The following is a 22,046-nucleotide window of genomic DNA, read 5'->3' on the forward strand; positions in this document are numbered from 1 at the left end:
GCTAGGACCATATGCAGTGGAGAAGTGTAATGATAATGGGTCTGTTCTTATTCAGACCATTGATGAGGAAGCCATCCCCATGCTCGTCAATGGGCATCGACTAAAGATCTACAGGAAACCTCTTTCGAGGCAAGAGTTCATCAAAACTGTGGAAAAATCAGTGCTGGTCATAGAGAAGGGTTTTGCCTCTATTTCGGGCATACCCTGAGCATAAAAAAGAAAAAAAAATCATAATAAAAAGATCCTTGGGTGAAAACCTTTCTGAGGCTCCGAAGGCAGATGGTAGGGGTGAAAACCTCATTGAGGCACCCTTGTTGTCTCTCTGAAAAAATTGGAATAAAAAAGACCCTTGGGTGAAAACCTCTTTGACGCACCCAAGGCAGATAGTAGGGGTGAAAACCTCCTTGAGGTGCCCCTGCTGTCTCCTAAAAAAAAGAAAAAACAAGGGAAAAGGAAAAAAGGAAAAAAGAAGGAGGCAGAAACAGAAAAACAGGCTCAATCTTTGGAAATTAATGCAGGTTGCAGGTATTCCATGCAAAAAGGAGGCCTCTCAACTCAAGAACAAGGGTCCCTACCATGCTACCAGGCGACCTCACCAACATTCCCTCCATAAACACTCATCTCTTCCAAGGTTTGGGCACAATATGGTCATAGTTTAGCCTTCTATAGGAAGCTACAGGACTTTCTACAGGAAGTTCTGTATTTCTACAGGAAACTTCCTGTAGAATCCTTGGACGGGCCAGGACCAACTATGTAGAAGAATTTGAAGCTCGAAACCCAATAAGGAGGCATGCAACCAATGTTTTTCTCCATCACCCACTGCTGTCATCTCCTTCCACCACCATTGCTACCATACGATTGAAATACCTGCACAGTCATACCAGAACATTGGACTCTCAGAAGAAATAATTTTCAAATGGAAAATAAAGCATGCAGAGGCCCAATGCGCTACCTGTCAAGGCGATCCGAGGACCCTGCACCTGTGAACGTGACTCCACCATTTCGGCATGCACCCTAGGAGGAGAAACGGCTACAGGATGTCCTACAGGAATCCTGTAGCAGTTGATCCGGCTAGAGCACACACCATGAAGGAACCTGCAACTCATAAAGCTGGTGCATTCACCATCCACAGCAAGGAAACCAGTCTCATAACTAGTAGCAGTCAATGAAAAGGAGCTCCCATGCCTGTGCACGAAGCGGCAGCAAGCGGATCCGTCACCCCTCATCCTGAAGCATGAGAAAAATCACGTCCACGGCCGCACAGTTAAGTGCCTCACCCTGTTTCGTCAAATTACATGAACGATGCTCTAAAATGTGTGTAAATATGAAAATGAATAGATTGAACAAGTCAGGTAGCCATTCAACTGGCCACCACAACCAGCCCGATGGCCTCGTCCGATCCGAAAAGCTTTGGTTGTGTCGACGAGACAGGAAATGGAGACGTGGGAAGCGTTCAGTCGGAGAGAAGCGGCGATCTAACAGGAGTGGCGGTGGTAGATATACAGGGAATGATTTGGCGGTCAGGCAAACATGCAGTGGAATGATAGCAGGTGATGTCGGCCAACGGGCCGAGAGGGACAGCTCACCCCCGTGCCACGAATTCTGCAGAAATTCAAATCCGCCGGCTAGATCACGTATGGCGCACTGCACTCATTTATTCTCAACCGCTTTGCAGCCGAGTACGCATCCTAAATTTTCTGAAGGTTGTTACTTCGAGTTCTCGGCCTGTTCCAACATCCTGTTGTTGCACAGAAGGCCCAGAACCACTGAAGCGCTCCCCAACACCCGTGCACGACTTCTACAGGAAGCTGCGCTACAGGAAGCTCAACATTATGGAGGAAATTGAACTGTTCATGTCGAAGGTGGCAATTCGGGAACGAGGTAAGCCTAAACATAGTCCTCCCATGCAATTGGTTCGAAAGGTGGTGAATTCGACGTGTTAAAGGGGTAAGAAACCGTGAATTACAGTCTGTGCATGAATTTGCAAGCGTCTTCTTAATGCTGCATGAGAATTGTCGTCGTAGTGTGTATGCCGGATTTTCTCCAGGGTTTCATTCATAATTGAGCCACTGTCAAGGCTCACTCGTAGACAATCGTGAATTTTATAAACTGTGTGCATAACAGAGGCATAGCTCTGCGCTCTGTCTAAGGAAATCCCAAAGACCCACTTTTGTATACGAGCAGGCAAGCTCAAGCCAACACAACAAGTGTTTACCATGCCAGGAGGGTTCATTAGAAAAGAGCCTATAGATTCAAAGAAGTTACGGGAAACCCCTCAGGTGGTGGACCTATTTTCTCGTGCATGATGGATGTCCTTTTGTGACAAGCTTCAAGGTCACGATGACGAGGTTGGAGAAGAATTCCTGTGATCCTTGCAGCCAAAGTCAAAGACGTTGGCCGTTGTCAACTTCAGAGGATTGACCCTCAGACTCACCCCACAGTTCACTAGCAGAGTCACTGATCTACCGATGGGGGTACCTTGGGATAAGGAGGAGAGAAAACTGGGTTAGAAAGCTAAGAAGGAGTTCTTTTTGCCAGAGGAACAATTCTCAGAAGACAAGAATGGATTTCAAAGAACCAGCCTACAGCCGTTCTGGAGTGAGGTCAGCCTCCAAATTATGAAGTATATCACGTGTGAGGGGCGATTCAGCATCGTGTATGGATATCATTTCCGTCTGCTCACAGAACGTTGGCACCAAATGGACCTACCCTCAGAGAAAAAGTTGAGCATTCCTTACTTCCTCCTGCAATCCATGACTGAGTGTGCCACGAAATTGAGAGAGGGAACGCCAGACTAGATAGCCCATCATGGGCTCATTAAGCTCCTCGTGGAAGATGCACTCCACACGTACATCGTCCCTCTCTCCTGGGAAACCTTTCGAAATTTGACTAAGGATGACGACATCCGAGTGTTCGTTGAGGAGCTCACCTCCTCCAGCAGTGAGGAGAAGGAACCCATTCAAGCAGAGAAGAAAGGTAAAGGCCAAGAAACCATGGCCAAAACACCAAAGAAAGAACACAAGGGAAAACAAGAGAAAAACCAAGCTTCCAAAACAGAGGGTGACAAAACCACACTAATACCCAGGGAGAAAAGACTATAGAGCAGGGTGGAAAGGACTGAAAAAGTCCATGTCAGTGAGGGCACCTCTACGGCAGCCTTAGCAAAATTGAAAGAAAAAGCACCCTCAAGCCAAGTAGGCTAAAATAGTGCGTCTGTTTCTACAGGAAAGTTAAAAACGGCTTCTACAGGAAGCCAGAAATCAGCCACTACAGGGCTTTCTACAGGAAGTCCTAAGAAAGGAAAACAGAAGGAGAAAACGGCCGAAATTCTTGCTAGGGAGGTAGCAATTGTGCTGGCCACCCTAAATACCTCTCCCAAGCCAAAGGAGAAATGAAAGAGGGAGACTCCTCTGTATTTCAAAGCGAGGAGAAGTGTAAGAATTAAAACTGGCAGGCCCCAACCTCCATCCAAAGACCCAATTACCATTGAAGACACCCCTACCTCGCCAAAGGAGAAGTCCCCCTCCAAAGTATCAGTCACTTATGAGCGAGGGAGCTCGAAGAAAACTACCTGGAGGGAGAGAATGGAAAGGTCAACATCAAAAACCCCTCTACCGGATGCTGAAGCAATTCTACAGGAAACATTAGCCAGGCTCAAGGAGACCGAAAGAATGGAGGGGGAGGTAGCCACATCACCACAAAGGGAAGAAGAGGTAGAACACATTATGGAGCCTAGCCCCCAGCCCAGCTTGAGCTCTTATTATAACTTTTTGGAGGCTGGGAAAATTATTCCACAAAAATTCACAGTGCCGCTTTTCTTTGCGCTGGAGGAAGAAGGAGTGAGGACCCACACATGGATGAGGATAGCTAAATCTAAAGGAATAGCAGATATAGGCCCCTTTGAGGAACAACTCAAGGAGGCAATAAGGGAATTATCTATGGCAAAACACGTGGGAAACTGCCAACGAGTATTTCTACAGGAAGAGAATGAGAAGCTCAAACTGCAGCTACAGGAATAGAGGAAAGAAAGGGGCATAGCATCAGAGGACACTACAACAGAACCTCAAGGCAAAGAAGGAATGCAAGCTAATCTTGAGGAACTAATCCAGCAACTACAGGAAAGGGAATTGCAAGCAAATATAGAGATACAAGCTCTCAAACAACAGTTGCAAGAAAAAGAGGCACAACTGGCCTGCATGGCCAGTTGGTCTATGGATGCTCTACAATGTAGGCAGCCGGCCAAATCTTATGGCCTATACCTACAGGACCAGTGGCTGCAATTCCAAATTAATGCATTAGCACAGAGGGGTATCTCCCAGATCTAAAACGCCCAGCAGTTCACAGATTTATGCAACAGAAGCTCCACAGAGGACAAGGCCAAGCTATCAGAGTTCTACCTCCATAATTTGGCCCTTCCTAACGTAACTTCATGGGACCCCAACACAGTCGTGGGAGATATGCAGCTGATGGCATTTACCTCATGGTTAAACCACAAAGAAAATAGAGCGACAAAGGTCAAAGATGTTATGAACCGAGAGTTACATGAACCACTGTTAATTAGAGCAGAGCCAGGGGACCCCACTGCATTGATATCTGCCCACCAACACCTAGCAACCAACCCTCAGGCTTTATTAAAATACATGGATCAGCAGGCTCAGGCTGTAGCACATTTCGAGGATATGGAGCGATTATTAGGGGACAATTGTGTTCATGCTTGCACCCGAAGGTGGAACACATTGTCCCACAGCCTCAAAATCAGGGAGTATCACACTCCAACTAGAATGAGGGAGGGCATAGTACGGGTACCTCTCTACAAGAAGTGGCCTGGATCGACGTCAAGCTAAGCCCACCGTTTCTTTTGGGATTGGTAGAAGGAAGCACAGAAAAAGAAGAGCATAAGCAGTGGGAAGAGGTGGAAAAGAAGGTCGAGTTCCATGATAGTGAGGAGGATACTACTTCAGAAGCCTAGGATGTGAGAGTGGCGTTTAAAGCAATGAAGGACGAGGAGCTAGACTAGTTGCTCAGGGATGAGCAATCATTTTAGCAAGGGGGTGATGATGAGCCCCAAATTTGGTAACATTTTGGGCTCATTTGGCCTAATTACCCTTGTTCAATCCTTCATATTTCATAACTTATGCATTATTTTTTAGTATGTTTATGTCATTTGTACGAATAAGGGTAGTCACTATTCCTAGGTAGCTAACACGTGCTCATTTCAGGATTTTTTGACACATGTTGGAGAAAAACCGAGCAGACATGGGCTAGGAGACAGCCAAGCTTGGGTTGAGGATTTGTAGGGGGGTTGTCTATGGCATTAAATAGCCTCCCTTGGGATCTTCACCCCAAACTCCGAGCTCCAAAGACCACCAAAACCGGATCTAGAAGGCAGCCAAACAGATTTCTTGGAAGGAGCTGTTCACTCACAGTTTGGGTAGCCAAGTCCCATAGATTTAGGAGGCCAGCTAGGGTCTCCTGGTGTATAAATGTTAAGGCCTCAGCCTTCGAAAAGGAATTTTTGAAAAACTCTTGCATATTTTGTACTACAGTGCTGCTAGCTCTATTTTGTTCTTTTGTAGCCATTGTTGGCATAACTCTTGACTTATGATTATTTTTTGATAATGGGAAGCAGTCATATTTGATATCAGCTTTGAGTTTTCTATAGGAGCCATAGCTCTTGGGGTTGGGCCCAACCTGAGAGCCTAGGGCTTCCTTCTTTGTATTGTTATCTTTCCTTTAAGCACTGTGATTTTCCTTTTATGCATTTGAAACGTGGTTTTGTTGAGCAAGATTTAGTTGTGTTGGTTAAATAGGTCATTGTTGAGGAATAGAATTGCTTCAGATGTGTAGAATAGATTGATAGGATAATAATTGATAAAAGCTCCAGAAAAAAGGGTTGCCTGCACTCTCATTTTCACCTCTCCCTTATTGGATCAGGGGCTGGAATTGCAGAAACAGTGTTGCCCAACAAAAACAATAGTTTGCTTGACCATGCAATCTTTGGTGTAATGTCTTCATTTGTAGAAGTTAGTCATGCGTTCAGACCTTTGTGGATGTTTCTTTGATTAAGTGTTGTACATGGTTCTCTTTGGAAATAAAGCTGTTGTCCATTTGTTTCGTTGATAGTTAGGATAGATTGGCTAAGACTTTCATTGTGTGCAGGATTTGGTTGATTCAGTTAAGTACACACCATGTAGGGCATATCCATCTCTCTCTCATCCACCTAAGCTTCGTCTAGACCAGCTGCTCCATCTCCTAGTTAGCTTCCTCGTCTCACAACTACTCTTCTGCCCACGTAACACTACCTTCTTGCTCTTCCATTGCCTTAGCCTTCCTTAAGTCAAGTTAGCTTTCCACATCCTCTCATCAGTTCATCCATCAGTCACTGGGTCATTTCAGACCCCTACCCTACCTCTTTATTCATTCATGCATCCTCTTTCACTCACCCATCCTCCAAAATCCAATTTTAGAACATCTTGTAGAAATCCCTGAACATCCTGTAGAAATCCCTGAAACATCCTGTAGAACCCCTGCAGACTTCCTGTAGAAGCTCACAAGTGAGGTTGCTGGATAGCCAAACTTTGTGAAACTCTCTAGAAGGGTGTTAGGGACTCCTTAGACCTTCTCTGAGCCTTCCCAACCTTTTCCAAGCATTCCCCTTCCCTGATCCACCCCCGCACAGTAAAAAGGCAGTTAAAACACATGCATGATAATTCTGATAATTTATTTGACAACACAAAAAGATGTTTCCTTCAGATAGAGATAGCCTAGGCATGTGAATTTTACCTTCATAAAAGTAACGACATCTCTTCTAATAGTTTGCATTCTCTCCTCTGCATTAGTAGGACTAGCTAGTAGAATTAGGGTTTGCTAGGGTTTATGTTACTTTTTGGCTTTCAGTTTCTTTCTACAAGTAGATCAGCTTCCTCTGAGTTAGCTTCCATCCAAGTTTGTTACGAACTACCGGGTTGATAAAATTAAAGAAGGGAGTTCTAGGAGTTGCAACATTATTGCTGCAATACTGGGGTCCACCACTACCCTTTCACCATTAGTAAGCATTTCTTGTAGAAACTTTGTCAAATATGTCTTCAAATCTTCCATGCCTGTCTTCAAATGAATCTTCAAATCGTCCATCTTAGCTTCCATTCCATTCATCTTAGCTTCCATACCCTTTATCTTATATTCCACGCCATTTATCTTAGATTCCAGGCCATTTATCTTAGCTTCTGTTAGCTTTTGTGAGAGTGACATTTGTTGCACTTGGTCTTGCAATTTTGATATATCATGTAGCATTTATTCCTCTTCTTCATGAGTCATGCTAGCACTTTTAGGTTGCTTACTAGGTGTTTTCATTTTCTTTCCTCGGGGCATCAGTTACCAATAATAATGCTCTACTATGCCCTATGAATTATTCAAAATAATTTTTCAAACCAAGCTTAAGAAAAAATTTAAAAAAATCTACACACCTTTTTTCACTTTGTAGGAGCTCGATATTGCCTCTGATGTATCTCTGTAATTTCAGATCATCCAGTTCTAAAATTGTGACCTACATTATCCCTTTGTGTCCTCTTTCCAATGGCACCAGTCTGATCCAAATTGGATTCTCCAAGAAAGAGTTATGCCAAATATCCCACGGTGACCTGATCATAGACTAGTTCAGTAGAGCGAACTTGTACGATGTACCACGAGTCACTGTTTTGACCTTTTTCTCTAAAAAAAATATAAAAGAAACTACAGTCTGTCCTCTTTCTGTACCTTCTTATGAAATTTCAATCCGATGCTCAGAGAGAAAGTTATGATGATTTTCCCCAGGTCACCTGTTTGGAATGTAATTCAGGAGTCTGCAAAAAGACCAACTTCCTCAGACAATATCTCTGCAAATATAGCGCGAAAAGATCTGAAATTTGAACCCAAGGTTCAGTGCCATTTCTTCTTAAATGTATTTTTTTTTTATCTTCTGAAATGTCATAGAAAAAAATTTATAGCGAGAATGCCACGATCACTTATTTGGAGCAATGAAACCCTAGAATCTAAAGCTTTGATACCAAATGTTATGAAACCAGCTCAAAAACGATAGAATGGATAGATCAACACCTTAGAATTCAGCCTCTTCGAGGGGGCAACCTCCTTTACATTACATAAATGAACAATTCTTGGATGGTTCAAAAGACAAAACCTCCTTTCTATATATAGGAGTCTAAGGAGTCACAATATAACCCAACCGACCTAACAATAATAATATAAAGCCACAAAAATAACAATAGAGGGATTCTATGGGTCACAGTAATAACAATATGGGGATAATAGGGGCACAACAATATTAATAAGGGATACAGCTACAATAGTAATGGGGTAATCACTAGTATTATAGGGACCTAACATCATCTCCTAGGGTTAGGTTTTTGGATGTTTAGGGTTTTCCATTGTTTCTGAACAATAAATAGGCCTTTGAGCCTCATTTTAAGACAGTTCAGAGGCATGTAGCCTCCACATCTCTTCTCAGAGATAAGCTACCATCGCCCTAGCTAGTCTATTTCCATTTCTGTCTATAAGCATATTTCAGTATTTTACATTAATGAAATGAAGTATTTTTTATGCTGCATCTCTATATTTATGGTTATATCCGTAATTTGTTGTGTTCCTATTTAAATCTGGATCACCCATGAAAACACTGAAATAGGGTAACACGTATCCTTTGTCATGTCGTGAACCATACTGCCACGTCATTTCTGACATGAGCTACCATGTCTTCTTTGATGACCAATCAGAGGCCACCACGTGGCCCCCTGGAGGAGAGAAAAATAGTTCTTCCCAGCCTCGGTTTTGCATGGAATTCCTTTGTATTTCCGAATCAGCCTTCCCCAACGATTTCATATTAAATGGTAATGTCGGTGGTTTTGTGATGTTTCAGAGCTGTGACCTCGCCAATCACTGATCGTCGATGCCATGTGGAGGAGAGAAAAATGGGATGCACGCCCCTTGTTTTGTCAACCATTTCCTTTGTATTTGGTTTTCTTAGCCCCTTAACTGTGCACCAATTTATCACATGATCAGTGGTTCCCACGGTATCGACATTCAGTGATAGTTCTGGCCTTGCTCTAGTGTGCACCCCTCGAGCCTGCAATCACCGATCTGCGATATCTACACTCGGCCTTGAAACCCACTAATAACATAAATATGAGACCTAGGTCCTGCTAACCATTGATACGCGATTACGATCAGCCTTGGACCTCTAATTGTGATTTTTATTCTACACTTAGTCATTTTTTTCTTCATCAGCCAGGCTTTTCGAAGTTAATATTCAAAATGCTTTATCTTCTACTCCAAGAGTCCATTTTTGGACTTCCATACTGTTGGAAAGATTTTTCTAAGCACTTAGCAATGAAGAGGGTCTGATGAAGCTTTGATAGCTTCTATGTCCTGAAAAATGGCTTTAACAACACTGCACTTGGGCAATCTTAACCAATTGAAACCCACAAGGCAGTGAGTGACCATAGGGACAATGATCATAATGTGATATCAAGAGCATACGATATCAGTTTTGAACGATTCAAGTTTTGTTGGATTTAGGTCACTAATTGATCCAAATGGATCTAGAATAGACTTCTAAGTATAAAAATGTTCCTCACAAAGGAAAATGAAAATGAAGGGCTGCTCTTTGAAATAGTCCCATCGCATAGATCTTGTCATTCTGAATCTACTGCAATTTGAATAGGCTAAAATGGATTTCGAATGAAGAAGTTATCATAGAAAGAAGATTTCCTATTGTCCTTTGAAAAGGAGGCAAATTCTTAGAAAAATTGCATTGGAGGGTTAAAAGAAGGACTTAGACTAAAGGTGGAAGGACTCCCCCGATTAGCGATCTCCGATATATCAGGTCGGAGGTAGGTTGCATGCGATATTGGGACCCAAGCAAAGCCAATTGCGATAAAGCGACATTGGATCAGAGGATCGGGTTGGCATAGTCCATGGTATATGGAAAGAACCCCCAGGCTGTTACATAAGTGATATGTCATGATGCAATATCGACCGTCGGATCAAGGAGTCAGATCAACTGTCCAGATCTGATCGGAGTGATCGGTGATCCCCATTACAAAGTTCCAATGCACATTGCGACTTGTGATTGTGATATGGCGATAAAGGGCAGACCCGATGGGAATTATAAGCGCAAATGCATAAAATTTGAAATCCGTTTTATTTGGATATTCTTTGTATTTCCTGTATATTGAGGTTTTGACCTCCAGCCTAAGCGATTGCGATATGTCGATAGAAGGCAGACCCGATGGGAATTATGGATGCGATTTCATAATATTTGAAATCCAGAAATTTGAATTTTCAATGTATTCCCATGTATTGGGTTTTTTGGCCAATACGTCATGCGATTTCAATTTGCAATGGAATGGTGGATGCGATAGGTTTATAGATTCGGTTGCATTCTATTTAAAGTCTGGATTTTCCCTCGATAGTGTATTTCTGATATATTTCTGTGTATCAGAATTTTGTTTCGTTTTTGGGTTTTCGCCTGAAGAAAGGCCCTGATTCCTTCGTAATTGTCCCTGATCATTGTGCCATGCTGCAAGCGAGTGTTTTCTAACAATGATGTGTTTGTAACGCGCAGAGCCACAAAGCCAAAAGCCACAGGGCCCGTCAAAGAGATATAGGAATGATTACACACAGAGAAATGGACAGGAAGTCGTAGAGCTGGAAGGATGCCTCATAAAAGCCAGAGAACACAATTGACAAAAGCAGAGTTTTTGGAGTCACTTGGAGGTTGAGCGAAACACGAAAGGGACAGAGAGCCCAAGGACTAGAGCGCCACGAGCTAGAAATCTTGAGAGCTTCAAAGGCAGAGCCATCGGAGGTTGGAGGTAGAGCCAGACGGATAGAGCCAGGATAGCTAAGAGAGCCAAAGCCAAATGAGCCATAGAGCTCAAAGCCCGATCCAGTTAGCTAGAGAGACAGAGAGCTCAAGCAGACTTCTAAGAGCCATGGAGCTACAATGAAGCTACAGAACAGCAAAGAGATCAAATGATCAAGTTGTTGCTGGTGCCCAAAGTGTGCTGAAGAGAAGCTCAAGAAGCTTAGAGAATTAATTGAAGGAGTCAAGTCCAGAGAAGCCTAGATCTATCTGCAAAGTATGGACAACTAGTGGGATAAGATGGTATTCTAAACCCATAGGTTTAGTTGTAAACCAACGGAGCTGAGTGTGGAGCTTGTAAAAGAATCTATGCCATAATCCCAAAGAACCTAGTTGAGTTAACTAGAGCTCATGGAGACGTAGCCCAAGAGGTTTGGGTGAACTCCATATTATATTGTTGTCTTACGTGTTTGATTTTTTGTTGCTTTATTTACTATTATGTGTGTTTAAATATCAGCATAAGCAAATGTACATAAGCACTTGAATAGTCTAAAAACAAACACAAGCATACACCTATTTCAAGCACTTTTTAATTCCGCAATTGGTTAATCATAAGGTCTTGAGAATTAATAAGCTTTGGAGTGGGAGAGGTTCTTGTAAGCTAACAAGAAGCCTTTAGAGCCCCATTTCAAATCAAGCGGTATCATAGCAGGATGCGTGATTGACAGAGAAATCTATATGCTTGTTTGACTTGAAAGGTGTTCAAACAGTAGAAAGAATTTAGTTGTTTGATTGTTTGTAAGCTGACTGTTTTTTGAGTTTGCAAATGTTCAGGGAAAGCTACTGTTAGCTAATTCCAGGAGAGGACAAGAAGGAAGAAGGGATGAAGGCATTCTTCTTATCCCAAAGGACCTCAAAGCAATCCTTGAAGAACAAAAGGTTTGTTGCAAAAGGTTGCTTGAATAAGCTCTTTGTTAATCTTGTTTGAAGTTATTTTTATCATTAGCATAATGACAACTTCCACAAGTGAGTCCTCAAAATCTTCTTTCTTCACAAGATTCTTTGATGAATACATGAAGCAAGACTTGTTCATCATGATGGAAAAGGTGAGAGAAATGTATGAGGATGGAAGGAAGAGTAGCATTCTTAGAGAGCAGTTGAATTCCGTGGAGGAAGAGAAGCAGTCAAATTCATATTGCAAATATGAATCTGAAAAGGATTCATTAGTTGGAGACACAGCTCTTTGTTGCCAAAGAAGCCTTAGTCAAGTATCATCTTGAAGAAGAGGTAAACAATTCCTGTTTGTCTTCAAATTCTTCTAAGAATGCTTATATTGGTTCTTTTGAAAAACATACCAGAGGCATAGGTTCCAAGTTAATGTCCAAGATGGGGTATGAAGGAAAAGGCTTGGGTAAACATGCGCAGCATATTATTGAACCAATAATGGTTGAGGAAAGGCCTAAGTATTTGGGTCTTAGCTATGGACAGTCTTATGGAGAAAGTTCCAAAGCTACCATGAAGGCCATTGAAACAGCTGTAAGAAGGAGTTTCATTTCAGGTCTTCTACCTCAAGAGTGTGAAGATTGTATTCTTGGGGAATGCAATGGTGTGAATCATACCTTGCAGAAAGAAGGTGTATATTAGCATACACTTGAACCAGAGAGTTGTGGAAACTCCAACAACCTTGAAGAGATGGATGGTGTTTCAAAGGGAGCTACTTCTTCATTCAATTCACCTCCTCATGAAGGCAATAAAGGTGAAAAAGAAAGGTATAAATCTGGTTCTAATCATATTCCTCTTGATTATGTTCAGCATGGTAAATTTCCATATAAGCATTGGAAAAGAATTGCATGTTCCTTTTGTGGTTGGGATAACCATCATATTTCTAGATGTTGGAAGAGAATGGCCACATAAAGGAAACTTTTGAGGGAAAAGAAGCAAGAAGCCAATGTCCACTAGACAAGGCAAATCATGCTATCAAGAAGGTGCACATGTGTTGCACTTACTGCCATAAGCAAGGACATGTTGCTGAAAAATGTTGTACTCTGAATCCAATGATGCTTCCATGAAACTTGAAGAAGGTGGAAAGAGAAAATGGCAGGAATGGAAAGGAAGTTTCCATGAATGATGTGTTTCAAGATGATTCACATGTTGATTCTGATGTGTAGACAAAGGTCCTACCTTTGAAATGGATTGGCAAGAAATGGTTAGAATTATTATCTAATGAAGATTGCATGTCTATTGATATAAGGCATCTATTTACATTTCTTTGTTAATGAGATGCAAGTTGCAGGGTTTTACCAAGAAGGTGAATGGAAAAGTTGAGTAGGAGACTCACTTTATTGCTTCAACATTATATTTCATTTCAGCTTTGAAAGTACAGTCTGCTTAAGAGAAAGTTGAAGGATGAAATGCATGCATAAGAATGATGTACATGAACACAGGGATCTTAATGATTTCCGTGTATTTAAACATGTATATGTCATTAACTTGAAGGGTTGATTACTTTGTTATAAACATGCATGTAATGCCATATTGACTTAAGAAAAGTTGATTTGGTCTCCAAGATGGAGATAATGATGAAGTGTTTCATCTTTTGAAAAAAGAGTCCTAAAGGTCTTTTTCAACATGCTTGACTTGAAGGGTCAATTGTTTTAAAGGAATGTTTTTTTGGCTTGTTATCTAGTCAATCATTTGTATGCAGATGTAAAGAGATGAAGGTGTTCACAAGATGCGAAATCTATTTCTTTTGTTGAAGTAGGAGTTTAGGCCATCCAGTTGTTGTTTGTAATCTTGTTGTTGTTAACAATTGTTGTTAGCAATATGTCAACAGATACAAATGAAAATTTTGTGAAGAAAATGTAACTTCACATTGGTTTGAGCCACCTTGGATCAACGATCAAGGTAGAGAAGTTCAAACTACCTTCTGTGACCTTCTTAGCTGGAGTTCTGCAGGAAGTCAAGGAGGAAGACAATTCTCCCCAGGAGGACCAACACATCTAGGAAGGAAGTGGTCAAAGGTTTTGGTTCAGAGGCACTATGCAAGGAAAGTGTATGGAGGCTGAAAGAAGAGGGTGATGCACTCTCATCTACTGTTTAGATCAGTATATCAAACATTTAGGGACCAAAAGTTCTTTTAGTGGGAAGGTGTGATCCAAAATGGATCTAGAATAGACTTCTACGTCTAAAAATGTTATTCACAGAGGAAAATGAAAGTGAATGGCTACTCTTGGAAATAGTCCCATTGCATAGATCTCGTCATTCTGAATCTACCACAATTTGAATGGGCTAAAATGGACTTCGTATGAAGAAGTTATCGCAGAAATAAGATTGCCCATTATCCTTTGAAAAGGAGGCAAATTATTAGAAAAATTGCATAAAAGGCTCTTTAAGGAAAAATCACATCGGAGGGTTAAAAGGAGGACTTAGATCAAAGGTGGAAGGACTCCCCTGATTAGCGATCTCTGATATATCGGGTTAGAGGTAGATTGCATGCGATATCGGGACCCAAGCAGAGCCAATTACGATAAAGCGGGATCGGATTTGCGAATCGGGTCGGCACAATCCATGGTATATGGAAAGAACCCCCGGGTTGTAACATATGTGATATGTCGATGAAATATGCCATGATGCGATATTGACCGAGTGATCGGTGATCCCCGATACAAAGGGCCAATGCACATTGCGACTTGCGATTACAATATGTCGATAAAGGGCGAACCCAATGGGAATTATAAATGCAAATGCATAAAATTTGAAATCAGTTTATTCATATTTTCTTTGTATTTCCTGTATATTAAGTTTTTGACCTCCCGCCTAAGCGATTGAAATATGCCAATAGAAGGCAGACCCGATGGGAATTATGGACGCGATTTCATAATATTTGAAATCCGTAAATTCGGATTTTCAATGTATTCCCGTGTATTGGACTTTTTGGCCAATATGCCATGTGATTGTGATTTGCGATGGAATGGTGGACCCGATAGGTTTATAGATGCGGTTGCATTCTATTTGAAGTCCGGATTTTGCGCCCAATAGTGTATACCGATATATTTCTATGTATTGGAATTTTGTTCCATTTTCGGGTTTTTGCCTGAAGAAAGGCCCCGATTCCTTTGTAACTGCCCCTAATCATTGTACCACATTGCAAGCGGGCATTTTGTAACAATGATGTGTTTGTAACGCGCAAAGCCACAGAGCCAGAAGCTAGAGGGCCAGTCGAAGAGACAGAGGAATGATTACACACAGAGAAATGGATAGGAAGTCGTAGAGCCAGAAGGATGCCTCACAAAAGCGAGAGAGAATAATTGACAGATGCAGAGTTTTTGGAGTCACTTGGAGGTCGAGTGAAACACGAAAGGGACAGAGAGCCTAAGGACTTGAGCACCAAGAGCCAAAAAGCCCGAGAGCTTCAGAGCCAGAGGGCCGAGCAGAGGCAGAGCCACTAAAGGTTGGAGGCAAAGCCAAATGGACAGAGCCAGATAGCTAAGAGAGACAGAGCTAGATGAGCCAGAGAGCTAAGAGCCAGAGCCAGTTAGCTAGAGAGCCAAAGCTGCAGAGTCAAAGAGCTCAAGCAGACTCCTAAGAGCCATGGAGCTGTAATGAAGCTACAGAACATCAAAGAGTTCAAATGATCAAGATGTTGCTGGTGTCCAAAGTGTGCTGAAGAAAAAATAAGGAGTTCCATAGACAATACAGAATTTTGAGGGGGTCAGAGAAGCCAGAAGCTCAAGAAGCTCAGAGCACTGATTGAAGGAGTCAAGTCCAAAGAAGCCTAGATCTATCTGCAGAGTATGGACAACCAACGAGATAAGATGGTATTCTAAACCCATAGGTTCAGTTGTAAACCAATGGAGTTGAGCGTGGAGCTTGTAAAAGAATTTATGCCATAATCCCAGAGAGCCTAGTTGAGTTGACTAGAGCTCACGGAGACGTAGCCCAAGAGGTTTGGGTGAACTCCATATTATATTGTTGTCTTATGTGTTTGCTGGTTTTCTGCTTTATTTACTGTTATGTGTGTTTAAATATCAACATAAGAAAATGTACATAAGCACTTGAACAGTCTAAAAACAAACACAAGCATACACCTATTTCAAGCACCTTTTAATTCCGCAGTTGGTTAATCATAAGGTCTTGAGAATTAATAAGCTTTGGAGTGGGAGAGGTTCTTATAATCTAACAAGAAGCCTTTAGAGCCCCATTTCAGGAGCCCCATTTCAGACCATCAATATCTACGCTTTGGTATAGGTTTCGAGTACTCTCGCACACTTTGAATTTTAAGCACTAAACTGATCCCTTGGATCACTCCTCCCCACTCGAAGCTTTTGGACCTCCAAAAGACTACTTTTAGTCAACAAATAGATGAGGGTATAGTTCCCGCACCATTCCAATATCAACCCATTTGTCTTTTCTTGGATTTGTGCCTTTGAGTCCCACACAAAGGTAATCCACATTCCCTCGTTTTGAAGTTCTTGTTCTATTGTCAAGGATAGTATCATGTTGCAATTCCTCAATAAATGCTAGAGGGAAATATTCTATTGAAGGAATCTGAACATTCTCTCCTTAATCATCAACCAAAGGAGGATAATATAATCTAAAACTATCAACATTAACAACTGCATACATTTGCATATATGGAGACAAATCCAACTAGAAGGCATTATTACCAATATTTTCTAGAATCTTAAAAGGTCCATACCTTATTTTCTTCAATTTTTTTAAGTTCTCCTTTAGGATTCTCCTTGCTAATGTAAAGACAAACTTCATCTCCAACCTGAAAACTATGGTGAACATGATTCTTATCATGCCTTGTATTGTACATGGCTTGGCCCTTTTCCAACTGTTCTTAGATGATCTGATATACCAATTTAACTTATTCAAGGAATCACTTGGCCTTATCAATGTCATTATGACCATCAATAGAAACATCTTTCAAAAAGATGAAACCAAAGGGATATTTTGGTAAGTAACCAAATCATTCCTCAAATGGAGATGTTTGAGTCGATGAATACTTTGCCCGATTATAAGCATGTTGAATGCAGTGTAAGTGGTCATCCCAAAGCTTGGGATGTTTGCTGTAATAACCATGATGATGATGATGTACTACCATTATGTTCGCCACTTCTGTCTGACCATCGGTTGTGGATGGAATGTTGTACTCTTTTTCAACTTGGTATCCATGAGTCTGCATAAGCTTGACTAAAATATCCCAACAAATCGAGAATCTCGATCGGAAATAATGGATTCGGGCAACCCAAAATGTACCCATACATGTTGAAAGAACATTTGTGCAGTTTGTTCAACTATAACCTACTTCTTACAAGGCATCAAAATACACATCTCACTGAAACGAGCCACCACAACATAAATATAATCATGATTTTTTTTGGACATATGCCCTAGGGAGTCTGCCTACAAAGTCCATAGAAACAATTTCCCAACGACGAGAAGGAAATGGAAGTGGAGTATATAATCCTAACTTTATATTGCTAGGATTACTTGCAGCACATAAAAAGCATCCTCTTACATATTTTCACACACTTTCATTCATTCTAGGACAATAACAATACCTTTGTAATTGTGCCACCATTCTCCCTACACCAAAATGGCCAACAATAAGAGAAGTATGCACTTCCCTTATGATGTTGACTCTTGCGCCCTGCGGAATGCATAGCTTGCCAAGATGATACAAAATTTTATGATGCACATGGTAATCCAATTCCTTTACTTGGTTGCCTTAACAAAAAGTTGCATTTACATCTTTAAATTCATCATCTAAAGCATATCGTTCAACATATCTCTCAAGCATGATAGAATTATGCTTAAGAATAATTGAAGCACTAACAATTGGTCTAGAAAGCATGTTAGTAACCTTGTTATAGATACCTTCTTATACCTTATCCTCAAGTGGAATTATTGCAAGGAACCCATCCATTTGAAATGTCTCGTTTGTTGTAGCTTAGTTTGTGATTGCAAGTATTGCAATGGTTGATGATCAATGTGAATGATAGTTTCCTTTCCCATCAAACAATGTTTCAACAATTTCACACTTTGCACCAATGCATACAGTTCTGTGTCATATGTAGGATAGTTAAATACTGTACCATTAAAATTTTCAAAATAGTAACATATGGCCTTACCATGATGCATCAAGACCACTCCCATGGCATAGTCACTTACATCTGTTTGTATCTCAAATGGTTGTCTGAAATCAAGAAGTGAAAGAAATAGAGCTGTGTTGAATCTCTCCTTCAATACATTAAAGGATTTTTGCTACTTGCCTCCCCACTGAAAAACATGCTTTACACTTGTCAAGGCATGTAATGGAGCTGCAATTGAAGAAAAGTTAGAAATTAACTTTCTCCAGTATTGGGTTGCTCCCAAAATGTTTCTAACCTCAGTTACATTATTGGGCTGATTCTAATCTACAATGAATTTGACCTTTGAGGGATATATCTTCAATTCACCCCCTCCAACAATATGTCCCAAATACACTAATGAGGTCTTTCCAAATTCACATTTAAACATCTTTAAAAACAAATTTTCTTTCTTCAAGACATCTAAGACTTGCTTAACATTCCTAACATGTTCTTCACGGGTTTTACTAAATACCAATATGTTATCTAAGTAGACAATCACAAAATCATCAAGAAAAGGCCTTAATACATCATTCATAGCTCTCATGAATGTTGCAGTAGCATTACAAAACCCAAAAGGCATAACTAACCATTCAAACAAACCTTGCTTTATTTTGAAGTTTATCTTCCATATGTCTCCTTCAACAATTATAACCTGATCATAGCCACTTCTCAAATCCAACTTAGTGAAATACACAACATCTTTCAACTGATCAATAAAATCATCAATTTGAGACAGAGGGTAATAATTCTTTACCGTAATATTCTTCAAGGCTCTGAAATCCACACACATGCACCATGTACAATATTTCTTTGGTAGTAAAACAATTGGTGACCTGCATGGTGATGTGCATGGTATGATGTCCAGTTTATCAAGCAACTCTTGGATTTTTTTCTTGATTTCTGCATTCTCCACAACTGACATCCTGTACATGCCAATATTTGGAACAGGACAATTTTGCTGCAATTGGATCTCATGTTTGATTCCTCTTTGAGGAGGCAATCCTTTGGGTTCTTGAAACATCTCATCATAGGTGTTAACAACCTCATATAAATCAGATTTTAACTTTGCATCACATCCTTGGAAGACTTCATTTTCAACATTCTCTTTTGGTTTGATCATCAAGAGTACAAAGTTCTTACTAGCATTAACAAGCCTCTTAATTTGTCTAGCATTCACAAGTGATAAATTCAATTTCTTTCTATGTTATCTAACAATGTACTCAACCTCATCTTTAAACAAGTGATATTTGTTCTAGCTATCCTATCATATATATATGGGTTTCCCAAAACAATACCACAAATGTCAAGTGGAAGGACATCAAGCTCTACCTCATTTACAAAATTTGTAGTAATGGAAAATCTCAATTTACATCCTTTTGTCACATGTAATTTTGCATTGTCACATATCCAACCTAAAGGATAAGGTTTAGGATGTGGAGTGGTTTCCAAATTCAATTTCTTAACAATGTATTCTGAAATAAGGTTTGCTTGTGATCCACTATCAAATAATGTATCTATCTTGGTATGTTTTAAAATGACTATAACGTGGAAATTCTCTATTATATCTTTTCATGTTGAGTTTCAATGAGGCTACTTGAGGAAATAGTTCTTGCAATAGAGTCCTTACCTTTGACTCCGATGGATGTAATCTCTGTTTCATCCTAAATCATGTTGTGTAGTTGCAATAGTCTTTTTTATCCCTTTGTTGTTAAACTTTTTGGGTCTCATTTGAGGACGAAGTTTCCAACAATGGTCTTCATCATGGCATTCTTTTAAACAATCTTTACATGTAAGTTTTTCTTCGTCTTTCTTGACTAAATAATTCTCCTTCCCTTTTCCTTTGAATTTCCCCTTTCCTTTGTCTCCACTCTTAAATGGCTTTTTGTTTCCCTCTTGAGAAACACTCTTCCCTCTTTCTTATAAATGAGTTTCATGTACAAAAATTTTATCTAGTTTTCTAAGGTTAAACATGGGAATTGTATGTCTTGAATAACTATGTAATCCTACAATGTATTTGAGTAAAGTGTCTTGAGAGAACAAATATATACCCAAAATCAAAGCCCTTTTCCTGAATTCTTGAGTATATATTTACACATTTTGACCTTTAGATTGCCTAAAGTTTTTCCAATACATAATAGATTTTTTCATGCATGCTACTAGATAAAATTTCCTTCTTATTGCAACAAAAAATCATTCCAAGAGGATAAAACCTTACCATGTTTCTTCATGTCCTCTTGAGTTTTGGCGTCCCACCAAATAAGAAATTGAGCGCCTACCAGATTCAGCGTAGACACAAAGGTTTCTTGAATATATTACAGAAAACATTCGCATTTGCTGTTTTCATTTTGAAAAACTGATTCACCTTCCAATCTAAGAGAAGCAAGCTGAATTTTGGTGTCATCATCCTTGATTCTTTGTATCGTACAATACGCTTCAATCTAACAAACCCAATTATCAAATTTCTTAGCATCTACCTCCCCATTGTACATTGTCAATTCAAACTTTATATCAAGCTTTAGCAAAGGAGTTTTAGCATGTGCCTTTGGTGAATTTGGAGGTGTTTGTGAAAGGGTTGAAGAAGTAGAGGAAGATGAGGATGAAGATGAGGATGAGAATGGAGGTCATGGTGGTGGCTTGTCACCATTCCCTCCATTCCATTTTGGAGGATTGTCTCCTTTTCCTCCATCTTCTTTTGGAGGCTTTGAGGTCTCTCCATACAACCTTGAATTCCTCTATTCGTAAAGAACATTTACTATTTTAGACATCTCAAAGAAACATTTTTTAAAAGTTATTTTGTCTTCAAAAATCCCTTCAGGACATTCTTCATGTGACATGGCTATTGAATCTTGAGGTGTGTTTGTTCTCCTTGAAACATTTAGAGATCTTGGCTCCACAAGTTCTCCTTCTCCTGTTTTAAGCTTCAACCTTTTAAACATTAGAAAAAAACTTGCAAACTAAATAAAACCTTCACAATAACCTTGACCTCTGATACCAAAATGATCTAAAATGTAAACTTGAAGGTGATAGTTAAAATTGGAAGTAAAATTTTATTTATTGTAGGTGATGGATCACTTTGCAAAACACATAAAATTATGGTTTTTTTTCTAAACTCAGTTAACAACAAAAACAGAGACAAAATACTATATCAGAAACACATAACAACAAAAATGATAAAGGAGTTCACATCTCTCCTGGGTTACGTCTCCTGGTCCAACTTCCAATGTTGGGCATATTTCATTAAGTGCTCAAATTTGTGTTTACATGTCTTTAAATTGCTCAGTATCCAATGGCTTAAGAACTATCAAAAACCCCCATCAGGGCTCCTTCTGCACCTCATTTGGCCAAAAACTGAGAAAGTTATGCTTCTCCCAGGTTTTTCCAATTTTCCACAGCTAAGAGTCCTACAATTTACCCCAAGCCTAGCTTGAGCACCCCAAACCTGGAATCAGCGCAAAAATTCCACCTACAATCATACACAACGATGCAAATTGTCAAATGTTTTAAATGCCCTATAACCCTTAGTTTTTGAAAATAATGGTCGTATGGAGGCCACATGCCTAGGGGTCGGGGCTAACCACTGGCCACTATTGGCAGACCCCCAAGGAACTAGCGATTGGTTACAATGGGCACATAAAAGCAGGAACCTTGGGCCTAAATCTATGCACCCACCTTTTTGTTGGAGGACGTGGTAACATTAATAACCATGTGGCCTGGGTTAGGCCGCTCTTCCCACACGCTTAGTGGTTAGCCCCTCCGTTAAGCCTCTCATTGTGGTCGTATTGGTCAGGCCCGTGACTTGGGGTTGGGGTAATCCCTGGCCCTTGGTCCCACCTCTTGGTTCTGTGGGTGCAGGGACCAGGGTTGGGGCTTAGCCCCAACCCAACCTCCAAAAACATTTTATGCTCAATTTAAATATAACAAGGCAACTTATATATTTAAGTCATAACGTATGGTGTAGCGGTATAACGCCTTGTTGCTTGGGAATAGGTCTTTTGTTCAACCCCGGCGTGGTCCCTTTGGACCCTTAACAAAATTTTAACATGCCACTAGGA

The 22,046-nt window shown here is 40.4% G+C and overlaps 1 pseudogene; it reads left to right on the top strand.

Annotated features, from left to right (window-relative positions):
- The first annotated feature begins 1,385 nt into the window (after positions 1-1,385).
- LOC149241571 (nucleobase-ascorbate transporter 6-like) overlaps positions 1,386-22,046 on the top strand; it is a 45,534-nt pseudogene continuing 24,873 nt past the window's right edge.

This window comes from Pinus tabuliformis, chromosome 8 (assembly GCF_031772625.1).
Source record: "Pinus tabuliformis cultivar Carrire ecotype Pingquan chromosome 8, CPIR1, whole genome shotgun sequence".
Lineage (NCBI taxonomy): Eukaryota > Viridiplantae > Streptophyta > Pinopsida > Pinales > Pinaceae > Pinus > Pinus tabuliformis.